The following is a 15,844-nucleotide window of genomic DNA, read 5'->3' as shown; positions in this document are numbered from 1 at the left end:
TGGTAACAAGGCAATAATCATGTCAACTTGAAACTTACCACCCAAGTCAGCCCTATTGATCTCCAGCTAATTTTTAAATAATAAACAATCATTTTCCAAAATTTGATTTCATACTAGAGTTCCTTAGGCTATCTTGATGCTATTCAAGTCTGACATAGTACTTTGACATACTTTCTATCTAATCTCATTAAAATATCTTATTGACATTTAACATGATGCTTGAAGAAAATAAAATAATGTAAATGTTAGCTTTGGAGCGTATTCGAGGTAAACTCTAGAATATTGCACCAAGTCATCTCATTTGTCTTATTTCACTTATTCAAAGCATTAATGTTCTCTTGGATATCTTAAAGTAAAAGGATTAGGTTTAGGAGTAGTAAATATATTTGTACCCTTACGTTGTGAATAAAATATCTAAGCTCCTTTCCCAGTCAATATTAATGAGGTCCAGTTACATTGAATATGTAAGCAAGCAGATAAACTGAATTAGACATAATTAATCTGAATATAAATGCATTCATACAATATGCAAGGTGAATTATTAATATTGTCATGCATATTTAAAATTAAAATGAGTTTGTTAACCACATAATATAATAAATCTCAATCGAATAAGAGATCATTATCATTATTGGTGAACAATCCCTTTTAATTAATGCGGGTCCCTCAACTCTGCAGTATAATAAATCAACCAATCAATATGTCAATAACTTATCCTGTTGGAGGAGTTCATTATTACTATTGTTGAGATTCATTTACTATTAGGCGAACACTTCCATTAAAATAGTATGTGGGTCCCTTAACCACTACATGAAAAATCGGATAACCAATACGCCAATAACTTATTCGGTTGGCGAAATTCATTATTGCTATTGGCGGGCAAATCCCATCATCTCCATATCTCTTAAGACAATGCCTTGTCTATCTATATGAAATGATTCCCGATTTTGTTTAACCTTTCTAAAATCACTTAGTGTAGACCACTCCGTTGGGGAGCTAACACTATTGATTTTAGATTGAGTGTATAACGTTATTAAAGCACCAATGAAAAATAAAATATTAAATATCTTGTCATTATAATCTAGACTCTTTAAATCATGCGTAGGGCCTTATTTTTAAAGATCTAATTACAATGAACATTTAATATTATTATTTTCATGAGATAACCATTCTTGTAATATTAAGACTCTTCAAATCATGCGTGGGGCCTTATTTTTGAAGATCTAATTACAATGGTGTTAATAACGAAGGCCATGGGGCAATGTATAAAAATCCCCGCTCCCACTCAATTTTTAATCATTTATAATTAGGGTTTTCATTTTATTCATTTACATGATATAATGCATGCAAAACGTCTTGATTTTAATCCAATTAAATTTAGAAAATATTTGGACTTTAAACGATTCACTAATATTTAATTTGAAGCACATTTTAAAAAATAATTTACAAAAATAATTTTTCGTTTCCCAATAAGTGACCTCAAATTAATTAGTAATCAAATCCAATTAATTTTCATAATTTAATTAATATAAATCAAGTCATTTAATTAAATATCATGCATCACATAAATAATCAAACTACAGACGTTAGGAATTTAAATGGCCAATGGATTCAGCTTTTAACATTTATATGCTCTAAGTAATGCGCGAGGGTCTATCATTAGCCGCGTCACATGGGATTATTTCCCATCAATCCCTCTTGATCTCCGGCCAAAACCTTGCCGCCGACAACTCTCCGGTCGCCGGAAAATCGCCGAAAAATTCCAGAAATTAAATTTGGTCTTAAAAAATTCCAGAAAATTTCCGTTCCGGAAAATTTCTAAAAAATCCCAGAAAATTCCTGAAGCCTAATTTAACCCTCTTGGACCTTCTTGAAGCTTCATAGTATCCTTTGACGAAGATTACATGGCTTTAAAAATATTTACAATTTGAAATACAATGGAAAAAATTAAATTACATCATTGAACTTTCAAACGGCTAAATCAAAGCCTTAATTACATTCATCCAAAGATAAAATTACATTAATTTAACCTATAAGCTTCATCCATGGCCCAATCATACATCATCATTCATTCACAATTATTCATATATCATCATGTATCAATAAATATCAACATATTAAATCATACATCAACATACATCAATAAAAATATATATGAATATAATTTTGGATCCATGAATGATGATTTTCATAAAATCATGATCTCTAGTAATGAATCAAACCATACTCTGATACCACTGTTGGGAAATGTGCAAGTTTTAAAAAATTTTCGAGGGATTTTGATTCATAGATCTTGATTCATCACATAGCGACAAGTTTTATGCAAAAATAAAACATGATGTATCATTCAATTAAAAGATTGAATACTTACATCAAGGTTTGAGTAAATCTTAGATCTCTCCTCTAAAGTGAATGTTCTCACTTATTGTAGATCCCTTAGCAAGATGCATTCTTCTTGGATCTCCATCTTCTTGGTAATTATTTTGCTTTTAGGAATCACTCATATGCCTCCATGAATGACCTTGGAAAACTAGGCTTGTGGGAGCCTCCAACATAAACCCTAATTTTCTAGAGAGAGAAAATATATTCCTTTTTCCTTCTACTAAAAATCACCCCCCCAAAATATACATAGACCATGTATATATATAGGCAACATAAAAATAAGGAAAAGGAAACTATAAATCCTTCTCAATCTCTAATTCACATATCTCAAATCTAATATGATTCCAATATCAAGTTGGGCTATGAGTGAGAATCCTTTGGGCTTATTATTTTTATTGGTTACAATGAATTAATAATTGACCCGGTCCATGGACCCAATTAAATTAATTCATAAATTAATTTCTACTCCACTAAAAGAAATTAATTGAACTCCAATTAAATAATAAATAACCACTAAGTCAATATTGCACTTTGACCCCTCTATGCATAATTAGTTATCGGATGAATAAAGCCATCAATCCGACTACTTAATTAATATATTTATTTTGGTACCATTGATTATTTTTGGCTCGATCACAATAAAACATTTGTTTGACAAAAATAATAATTTAAATAAATAAATATATAATAAATCATTTTGTCTAAAAACATACGAAGGCCTTCGAATTTACTTTGTGATCAATCATAATCAATACAAAATAAATATAAGTAACAATGATGTAAATATTGAAAATATAACCCTCTAACTATTAATTACATAACTACCCAAAGTGTCGGTCTAAGGATCCCGAAGAATCCGCCGAACAAATCAAAGTAATTATTAATTAATAAAAGAGTCTATAATTTTCTCATGCTTAAGAGTCAAATGCTATGATGGTGATAGGGAGCAATTGCATACGACGGCTCTCGCAATATATCTCAACCTAACGCGTATCCAGTTCAAGTCTTAATTAATTATGAGTCCATCCATAATTACCGACTATGAACAATTTATAATTACTATTTATATATCATGCATTGATTGCCATCACATACATATATATGAATATTTCTCGTAATCACAGGGACACTATCAATTTCATAGTGAATCGAAACATAATACATTGAATTCACCAATTATATAAATCATAAATATTTCAGATATGTCAGGAACATATGTCACTATAATCCAGATAGGAATTTGCTATGCCAGGGCATATAAATCCCAACAATTCCCTAGTATGATAATATACGCATACTTATCATGTATATATGTTTAATTTATTTGTGTATTTGTGCCTAGAAATCCATGCCACAAACTTTGAATTGTTCAATCAAGAGTCCATTAAAAAGATAAAAGTTTGGAAACACAATTTTGAAATTGATTCTGATTAAACATAGAAGTTTGAATAATTTATAGTAAAAGTTTCGGTTTATTTATTTCTTTATAATTAGAAACTTGTGAAATTAGTCACACACCCTAACTCACATTTATATGATCTTTCTTTAAAGTTGTGAACTTAGACTCAAATAATGAGTAACATCTTAAGGTAATATAAGACGATGACATTTGGCAAAAAAAAAAAAAAAAATGTGAGGTGAAAAAAAAAAATAAAAAAAAAAAAAAATAACGTGTTTTTGTAGTTCAAAAGAAGCGAAAAATCTCCAATGAGATGGTTGCAAAAAGTTTCTTATTAAAATGGCTACCTAGTGAGATCAGACCGAAAGCTTCCTTGACTCTAAAAAAATGGGAATGAGGGAAAATAGTTGGCTACTCATTAGAGTGAAAGCTGTCATTGAAACACAAAAGAAAAAAACAAGAGAGGTTTCAAAAAGAAAAAGAAAAGACCGAAATTTCACATGCTTTTGAAATCTTTGAATTTGTTGTGTGAAATTTATTTTTGTTTTTGAACACAAATTTGAAAATGATTATATTTGTGTTAATGCACATATAATGGACCAAGTTGACTACTATTGATTTATAAATGGACAAGAATTATTTGAACCTAATTATGAGAATTTTTATGTTTATAAAGATAATAGAATAAAATTTTGGGTCCAAATAATGATCAATTTGATTGATGATTTATTGACACTTCGAAAACCTTGGCATGTTTAGATTTATATATTTGTCTTTGCATATCATCACAAAATTAAAAAATGACAAATGTATATTTCTGTATAATTTTGTTTATTGTGTCTTTGTTTATTTATTTGGTCATATGAGAGATCTTGTAGGGTGTATGAGGACTTAAAATTGCAAAAGAAGCAATTTAGGGCATTTTTAGGTACGTCGCTCGAAGCCATAGCAAGGCTCCATTGTTCGACCCTTGAATGAAATCAAATCAATCGATGCAAGGTCATCTTGTCATAACTGAAAGCTTTCAAAGCTTACTAGTTCAATTAGGATATAACCAAAGTAATGATCAACTAAGCATGTACCCCACATATGAATGCAAGTGTGTACCTGTGCAAATGTAGTACTCTAGAGTTGAATCTCAAAGTATTCTCACAAACAAGATGATGTGGATGTTAGGAAACGTGCAATATTTAAAAACTTTTCAAGGGATTTAAATTCATAAATCTTGATTCATCACATAGAGACAAGTTTTATGCAAAAATAAAACATGATGTATCATTCAATTAAAAGATTGAATACTTATATCAAGGTTTGAGTAAACCTTAGATCTCTCCTCTAAAGTGAATGTTCTCAATTATTGTAGATCCCTTTTGCTAGACATCTTTTCCATGGATTTCCATCTTCTTGGTAATTGTTTTGCATTTAGGACTCACTCATAAGCCTCCATGAATGACCTTGGAAAACTAAGCTTGTGGGAGCCTCCATTAGATGAGAACACTAACCCTAATTTTCTAGAGAGAAAATATATTCCTTTCTTACTTCTTCCAAAAATCACACCTAAAAATATACATAAACCATGTATATTTATAGACAATATAAAGATAAAGAAAAGGAAACAACAAATCCTTCTCAATCTCTAATTCACATGTCTCAAATCTAATATGATTCCAATATCAAGTTGGGCTATGAGTGAGAATCCATTGGACCTATTATTTTATTGGCTACAATGAATTAATAATTGGCTCGGTCCATGGACCCAATTCAATTAATTCATAAATTAATTTCTACTCCACTAAAAGAAATTAATTGAACTCCAATTAAATAATAAATAACCTCTAAGTCAATATTGCACTTTGACCCCTCTATGCATAATTAGTTATCGGATAAATAAAGCCATCAATCCGACTACTTAATTAATATATTTATTTTGGTACCTTTGATTATTTCTGACTCGATCATAATAAAACATTTGTTTGACAAAAATAATAATTTAAATAAATAAATATATAATAAATCATTCTGTCTAAAAACACACGAAGGCCTTCGAATTTACTTTGTGATCAACCATAATCAATACAAAATAAATACAACTAGCAATGATACAAATATTGAAAATATAACCCTCTAACTATTAATTACATAACTACCCAAAGTGTCGGTCTAAGGATTCCGAAGAATCCGCCGAACAAATCAAAGTAATTATTAATTAATAAAAGAGTCTATGCTTTTCTCATACTTAAGAGTCAAATGCCATGACGGTGATAGGGAGCAATTGCATACGACGGCTCTCGCAATATATCTCAACCTAACGCGGATCCAGTTCTAGTCTTAATTAATTATGAGTCCATCCATAATTACCGACTTTGAACAATTTATAATTACTATTTATATATCATGCATTGATTGCCATCACATACATATATATAAATATTTCTTGTAATTACAGGGATACTATCAATTTCATAGTGAATCGAAACATAATACATTGAATTCACCAATTATATAAATCATAAATATTTCAGATATATCAGGAACATATGTCACTACAATCCAGATAGGAATTTGCTATGCCAAGGCATATAAATCCCAACAGCTCCCACTTGCCCTCATAGCCAATTCAAATTGCACCTAACTCCAATGTTATCCAGATGACGATCAAAACTATTGATCAATGACACATTTGATAATGGATCAACAAAGTTATATTCTAATGCAATGTTCTAGCTACAAGTCCATTTTCTTGCCGGACAATATCATGTAGAACATGATACTTCCTTTCAGTGTATCTTGTTCCTCTATAGAACCTTAGGTCATTGGTTTGGACTACTTCTACACTATTGTCGCAACATAGTTCAATAGGCAGGCTATTATACTCCACAACCTCTAAATCAGTGAGATCAAACCAATAGGCTTCCTTTGCCGCCTTTAAGGCTGCAATGTATTCCACCTGCAGGTTTGAGTCAGCAGTTGAAATCTGCTTAACAATCTACCAATTGATTTCCCTTCCATTAAGTGAACATACACTAAGTCATGAACCTCATAGTATCTACTTCTGATTGAAAATCAGAACTAGTATACCTGACTAGAACCATATCATCACATCCATAAATGAGTATGATATCATTGATTCTCCTTAGGTACTTAATGATATTTTTCACAACAGACTAGTTATCAAATCCAGGATTGGACTGATATCATCTGACTATCCCTACAATATAGTGGATGTCCTGTTTGGTATAGACCATGGTATATATGAGACTCCCATATGCCAAAGCATATAATTCCAGTCTCATTTGCTCAATCTCCTCTACTAGTCTTGGAAAACTACTTACTAGATAGAGCAATCCATATCAATAAAGCAAGAACTCATTATTTGAGTTATGCATACCAAACCTGGTCAAAACTTTATCAATGTAGGATTATTAAGATAAGCCTATTTTCCTTTTAACTTGATCTTGCAAAAGCTTGATCCTAGGAATATAGCTTATATCTTGAAAATCCTTCATTTAAATGTAATTGAACAACTACCTCTTTATTGATGACAAAACTTCCATATCATTTTAAATGAGTAGGATGTCATCAATATATATAGAATCAGAAAAATAATGACATTCCCTTGTACACTTATGATTTATTCATTAAGAAATCTTCTGGTATCTTTTTGTAGATTAACTTGCCTTCCACAGGAATCACCCTACTAGAAAATTCTACAAGATCCCAGAATTTATTAGAATACATAGATTCCAACTCTGATTTCATAGTAACTCGCTAGAACGATCTGTATCCATATCGAATCACGCTTCCGTGTAGCTTACTGGGTCCAAATCATGTTTAACAGGGATGTCAATAATGGTCTTACTTAAAAACATGACTCTGTCGGATTGGATGATAATCTTCCCACTACATCAATGTACCGATGCAAGAATCTGTGTAATAGATGATGCTAATGCATCAATAGGGAATTCATATATTATTCTCAATCTCTATAATAAGTGTGTTCACATATAGTATATCAAGTACTCATACCAAATTCTCTAACATTATGCTACTAGGTATGTGATTCATAATATGATTCTCCTATAGATAAACAGTGAGTGAAAACAATCAACTTTTATCTTTGAGATCATAAAATAATCCATCCTAGTGACTTTTGAGTAGCTATCAAATCTAGCATGCCTATAATCTGCTTCCAACTTACTTGTCTATATCAAGCGCACATGTGTAAGACTACCCCATATGTGCATTGAATTCAAACTAATATTTAGTCAAAAACACAGCTCAAACAGTATCCTTGAGACAGACTAAGATGGAATGCAGTTCATAATACGCATCGACATCATTAACGCTAAACTCTTAAATGAAAGAGATAATGTAGCATAACTGTTCATAGATCTAACCATGTTAAGCAGAAATTCTGTTATTCCTATTTGACACCTCAACCCATTGAGCGTCAATTGCGAAAAACTGGTACACAATACCCTCATTGACTATATAGTCTTTGCACTATCCCAAGAAATACTCATATCCACGATCAGATCAAAGTGTTTTGATAAGTTTACCTAATCTGTGCTCCACGTCAGTCTTGACACTTTCGGAATATACAAAAAATTTAAGGCTTGTGTCGCATCAGATAAATTTATCCAAAACGTGAGTAATCTTGCTTGGATGTTCATAAGACCACACGTGTCAGTGTGTACCGACTCCCATTGTCCTTTATGTCTATTTCATCTGGCTGATTAAGCCCTTAGAGTTATCTATCCTTCAAAACGGGGTTCACAAGTTTGGTTTAGGCTCCTCTGCCTCACTAGGTAATTAACCTTCTTTGACCAATCTTTGAATCTCATTTTGATTGATAACAACCCAAATATAGACATTAAAAATACAATGAGTCAGGAATAACAAATTTTCTCTTAACATTCAATCTAGAAGATGCAACATTAGTTTCTACATCCTGCAAATCTTAAGAGTTTGTGATTATAGTATATTAACCATCTTTCAATGGACCAGAAGCAATCGCATATCTATTCAATTTTATAAAACCAGTTTTAAAAAATAACAACACAGTTTTTATAAACCACAAGTGAAACAAGAATTAGATAGCGTCTAACTTCTGTGCATAAAGATAGTTCTCTAATACTAATATCCTCATACTCTCTAATTTCAAATGTAATACTCCCACTGACATAGCTACAACCTTGACATCAGGTCAAGTACAAATATATTCCATATCATCGAGGCTTCTAAATTCCTGAAATCCTTACAACGAATTACAAAATGTTTACTGGATCCAGAATCTATCCATCAGGAATTAATAGATACAACCACATAACAAGGCTCAATGATTAAATATATATTTTCCTATGCCACGTCATTGCTTAGACAGTTCGTCCTTTAGTGTCTTCGTTAGCAGCAAAAGAAACAATTTAATTTGCCCTCAACATACACTGCCTTATTCCCTTTAACCTTTTGGATACCCATGTTTTGTGCTAGCCTAGTCCTATGATCATCCTTCTTCTTTGCTTTGCCTGTCCACTTGGGCCTAGAAGAAGATGGTATAGACTAGGTTGGATTGATAGGAACGCCCATACTCTTGATTATCCCTTCATCTGTTACCAATTCTATAAGAATATCAGCGAGTGTGAACTCAAACTGATTCCTTATTTAGTTCACTCTAAAAACCGAACCAGTTTGGTAACGAGGCAATACTTATGTCAATTTGAAACTTACCATTCAAGTCAGCCCTATTAACCTCCAGTTTAATTTTTAAATAATAAACAATCATTTTTCAAAATCCGATATCAAAACTGGAGTTCCTCAGGCTATCTTGATGATATTTAAATTTGACACAGTACTTAGGCATATACTCTATCTAATCTCACCAAAACATCTCATTAAGTATCTTAAAGTAAAGGAATTAGGTATAGGAGTATACAATACATTTTGTATCCTTACGTTGTGAATAAAATATCTAAGTTCCTTTTCCAGTCATTATAAATGAGGTTCAGTTACATTGAATATGTAAACAAGCAGATAAACTGGATTATACATAATTAATCTGAATATAAATGCATTCATACAATATGCAAGGTGAATTATTAATAATGTCATGCATATTTAAAATTAAAATGAGTTTGTTAACCACATAATATAATAAATCTCAATCGAACAAAAGATCATTATCATTATTGGTGAACAATCCCTTTTAATTAATGCGGGTCCTTCAACTCTATAGCATAATAAATTAACCAATCAATATGTCAATAACTTATCCTGTTGGAGGAGTTCATTATTACTATTGTTGAGATTCATTTACTATTAGGCGAGCACTTCCATTAAAATAGTATGTGGGTCCCTTCACCACTGCATGAAAAATCGGATAACCAATATGCCAATAACTTATTCAGTTGGCGAAATTCATTATTGCTATTGGCGGGCAAATCCCATCATCTCCATATCTCTTAAGACAATGCCTTGTTTATCTATATGAAATGATTCCCGATTATGTTTAGCCTTTCTAAAATCACCTAGTGTAGACCACTCCGTTGGGGAGCTAACACTATTGATTTTAGATTGAGTGTATAACATTATTAAAGCTCTAATAAAAAATAAAATATTAAATATCTTGTCATTATAATCTAAACTCTTTAAATCATGCGTAGGGCCTTATTTTTAAAGATCTAATTACAATGAACATTTAATATTATTATTTTCATGAGATAACCATTCTTGTAATATTAAGACTCTTCAAATCATGCGTGGGGACTTATTTTTGAAGATTTAATTACAATAGTGTTAATAATGAAGGCTATGGGGCAATGTATAAAAATTCCCGCTCCCACTCAATTTTTAATCATTCCTAATTAGGGTTTTCATTTTATTCATTTACATGATATAATGCATGCAAAACGTCTTGATTTTAATCTAATTAAATTTAGAAAATATTTGGACTTTCAACGATTCACTAATATTTAATTTGAAGCATGCTTTAAAAATAATTTTTCGTTTCCCAATAAGTACTTTCAAATTAATTAGTAATCAAATCCAATTAATTTTCATAATTTAATTAATATAAATCAAGTCATTTAATTAAATATCATGGATCCAATGCATGAATAATAATAATAAACAATTAATTATTCCATGCATCAGTTAAATAAATAAATAACAGACGGAAGCAATTTAAATGGCCAATGGATTCAGCTTTTAACATTTATATGCTCTAAGTAATGCGCGAGGGTCTATCATAGGCTTGTATACACCTGCAAGAGGTTATAACTCAATCCCACGCGCCACCGGACACAATTGGACGCCTCAAAACTTATCTGATGCACCTGCACGCGCTTCTGGAGGTTACCAGCGCGTGTCACGCACTCCCACGCACCTGCACGCGCTGGGAGGAGGTAGGAGAGTCTCTCACGCGCCCCCACATGCCTTCATGCGCGTGGGAGCACTTCCATGCGCCTACACGCGCGCGTGGATGTTGTAGCTTGGTCTGGCGCATGCTAAACACGCGCCAGCAAGCTACTAGATACCGGTACGTGCTTCTCACGCGCCGGAAGGTTCTTTGGTCTGCGTCCCTTGGCGCGTGATGTTCACGCTCCCCTTCATTAGGTGTAACTTGAATTTGTCATGTACCTGCGCTACATAGGATCCTTTCTCAGCTTCCATAAACTGATCCAATGGTTCATGATTCGGTTGTAATAAAAGTTAGTGTACCATGCTACACTGGATCAACAGACTTTATTCCGGCGCCATTCTTGCCATTAGCAACACTCCGGTCGTCGGAAAATCGCCGAAAATTTTCAGAAAATATAAATTTAGCCCAAAATATTCCAGAAAAATTTCGAAAAATTCTGAAAAAATTCCAGAAAATTTTTGAAGCCTAATTTAACCCTTTTGGACCTTCTTGAAGATTCATAGCACCCTTTGATGAATATTATATAGCTTTAAATAAATTTACAATTTGAAATACAATGGAAAAAATTAAATTACATCATTGAATTTTCAAACGGCTAAATCAAAGCCTTAATTACATTCATCTAAAGATAAAATTACATTCAATTGACCTATAAGCTTTATCCATGGCCCAAACATACATCATCATTCATTCACAATTATATATACATCATTATATATCAATATATAAAATCATACATCAACATACATCAATAAAAATATATATGAATATAATTTTGGATCCATGATGATGATTTTGATAAAAACATGATTTCTAGTAATGAATCAAACCATGCTCTGATACCACTGTTGGGAAACATGCAATATTTAAAAACTTTTCAAGGGATTTAAATTCATAAATCTTGATTCATCACATAGAGACAAGTTTTATGCAAAAATAAAACATGATGTATCATTCAATTAAAAGATTGAATACTTACATCAAGGTTTAAGTAAATCTTAGATCTCTCCTCTAAAGTGAATGTTCTCAATTATTGTAGATCCCTTTTGCTAGACACCTTTTCCATGGATCTCCATCTTCTTGGTAATTGTTTTGCCTTTAGGAATCACTCATAAGCCTCCATGAATGACCTTGGAAAACTAGGCTTGTGGGAGCCTCCATTAGATGAGAACACTAACCCTAATTTTCTAGAGAGAGAAAATATATTCCTTTCTTACTTCTTTCAAAAATCACACCTAAAAATATACATAGACCATGTATATTTATAGGTAACATAAAGATAAAGAAAAGGAAATAACAAATCATTCTCAATCTCTAATTCACATGTCTCAAATCTAATATGATTCCAATATCAAGTTGGGCTATGAGTGAGAATCCATTGGGCCTATTATTTTATTGGCTACAATGAATTAATAATTGGCCCGGTCCATAGACCCAATTCAATTAATTCATAAATTAATTTCTACTCCATTAAAAAAAATTAATTGAACTCCAATTAAATAATAAATAACCTTTAAGTCAATATTGCACTTTGACCCCTCTATGCATAATTAGTTATCGGATAAATAAAGCCATCAATCCGACTACTTAATTAATATATTTATTTTGGTACCTTTGATTATTTCTGGCTCGATCACAATAAAAAATTTGTTTGACAAAAATAATAATTTAAATAAATAAATATATAATAAATCATTTTGTCTAAAAACACACGAAGGCCTTCGAATTTACTTTGTGATCAACCATAATCAATACAAAATAAATACAATTAGCAATGATGCAAATATTGAAAATATAACCCTCTAACTATTAATTACATAACTACCCAAAGTGTCGGTCTAAGGATCCCGAAGAATCCGCCGAACAAATCAAAGTAATTATTAATTAATAAAAGAGTCTATGCTTTTCTCATACTTAAGAGTCAAATGCCATGACGGTGATAGAGAGCAATTGCATACGACAGCTCTCGCAATATATCTCAACCTAACGCGGATCCAGTTCTAGTCTTAATTAATTATGAGTCCATCCATAATTACCGACTATGAGCAATTTATAATTACTATTTATATATTATGCATTGATTGCCATCACATACATATATATAAATATTTCTTGTAATTACAGGGATACTATCAATTTCATAGTGAATCGAAACATAATACATTAAATTCACCAATTATATAAATCATAAATATTTCAGATATGTCAGGAACATATGTCACTATAATCCAGATAGGAATTTGCTATACCAGGGCATATAAATCCCAACAGTGGGCCACAAAACCAAGCATGAAATCAAACTTTTTAAAAAATTTGCTCCTAGATGGCATATAAGGAGTATTAAACCCTCAAGACTTGAAAATTTTCAATTCAAAGGAACATAATCCTCAAAAGATCAAAGTTATCACTAAAAATGAACCAAAAATAATACTTAAATGCACAAGTCATGTTTAAATGAATGAATGAAGTTTAATTCTCGAGCACGCCCGAACTCCACCTAACTTTTGGCTGCGGGATTAGACTAATGAAATGCCTATTTTCTAACTTGTTGCCTACTCAAAGAGGCTTGTATTTAAATCAAATTAGACCATTTTGTAAGGGTTCCTGACTTTTAGCTAAAATTATTCATAGTTTAGACATAATTTTTTCTCTCTAAATTAGGGTTTTTGGAGCAAAAGAAGAGGCAAGAAAGGAGAAGAAGATGAACTCAATCATGAAGATAGCCCTTGAGGGTTGGACAACAACCATGAGTGGCTAGATCATCCTCTTGGGGCTAAAGATAGCCCTAGGCTTGCTTTCTAAACTCTAGTATTTTGTTATCTTTAGGGGATTCTTGTTGTAAATGATGTTTTGACCTATGAATATATATATATAACTTGAGTTTCTACATGATTCGTAAAAACAGTAACGAAAATAGAAGATTCGTAAAAACAGTAAAAAGAACCGGTCTCTACACATAAGGCTATAATATTCATTACAACAATAGATTACCCAAAAAGACAAAGAGCTAGGGTTTAGATAACAAGCCTAGGGCTCTTCCAAGCCTTAAGATGGTGTTTAGTCACTTATGGAGGACGTGGATGTGTTCTTGGAACCCTCAAGGGCTATCTCCAAACATGGCTTCATCTTTTTCCTCTTGGTCTTTTTGGTAGAAACCCTAGAGATTATGATGTTCTTGCATCCTTTCTTCACAAAAACCCCAATTCTAAAAAGAGAATTTTTTTTGTCTAAAGTTAACTAATGAGTACATAATGAGTGAATAATTGGTGAACCCTTAACAAATGGTTCATTTTGCCTTATATAGAAGCTCTTAAGAGTACAAAACAAGTCAAAAAATGAGCCCTTAAATCATTTAATCTCGCAGCCACTTGGTAGGTGAAGTTCTGGCGAAGCCAGGAATAAAACAGTACACTGCTAGCAGAGTTGCGATCGATCGTGGAATACTGCGATCGATCGTAGCTGACGTGTCAGTCTCATCTTCACAACTGGCAGTCCTATCCGCTGAGCTGGCGCTGACGTGGTATTGCGAACGATTGCACTTTATTACGATCGATCATGAATTGATTGAACGATAATGTGACAGCCTTATCCAATGCTGACGTGGCTGCGAATGATGATGTGGCTTGCGATCGATCATAGAGAATCTGCGATTGATCGTGGATGCTCTAAGGCAATTTTTCTAAACTTTTTTCGAATTTTCTACTTAACTCTAAAAAGGCTTTAATAGACTGTTTTTAGCCCGTTTGGACCTTATTGACTTGAAATAGACAAAAACAAGAATTAGAATTAAAACGGGAAAGTAAGAGATGAAGAGACTAAAATACCCTAGCTTAGGTGCTAAAATGTGCTACATTTGAGCACTTATCACACCCCCAAACTTAGATATTGCTAGTTCTTAGCAATGAACTATGGAATGAAAACAAAGAAATGAACAACTATACAACTATGAACTAGAAAGCAATAAAGTGATAACACCATTTTCGTACAGATCATGATTGCATTTAACATATGCAATAAGCCTTTTGAACCCCTAGGTTACCCCTAGTGGACGAGTGAAGTCTCATGAGGGTTTCCAGAAATGATACTTACAAACATTAAACTCTTTCTCACTTAAGAGGCACTAACATTTTGAACAAGCATTGAAGGAAAACTACCTCAAGTATGCATTTTTCAACCATCTCTAAGCAATTTCCAAAATTCCAACAATAAGCAAGCAAATATGGTCCTCCACACATCAAACAAGATAATCATGCAAATCAAAACAACTCTAGCATCCTTTTGAGTGAACCGGCATCAAATATGTTGCTATGTTAGCAAATCAATAAAATGAGCACAATCGGTCTCAAACTAGCATACAAATCAAGTACCAATCATCAATACAAAGAATGAACCTCTTTATTCAATTTATTTCAAACATGTTCTCTTTTCTTTCTTTTTATATTTTTAATTTTTTTAATTTTTATTTTATGGGATCAAAGACGAGTATGATGTAATGTAGTTATCTTTTAAGCTTTCTAGGAGATCCATGTAATAAGCGTTAGGTCAATGACTCCCAAACCGGACGACTTTAGGGCATTAGGTGTAAAGACACCCCTATGGACTTACAAGCTTGAATCAACTAGATTACAAATCAAAATAACTCTCAT

The sequence above is a fragment of the Cornus florida genome, unplaced genomic scaffold (genome assembly GCF_030987335.1).
Source record: "Cornus florida cultivar Cherokee Brave unplaced genomic scaffold, ASM3098733v1 CherokeeBrave_3.0.0_Hap2_Chr08, whole genome shotgun sequence".
NCBI classification, from domain to species: domain Eukaryota; kingdom Viridiplantae; phylum Streptophyta; class Magnoliopsida; order Cornales; family Cornaceae; genus Cornus; species Cornus florida.
Note: the sequence above shows the minus strand (reverse complement) of the source record.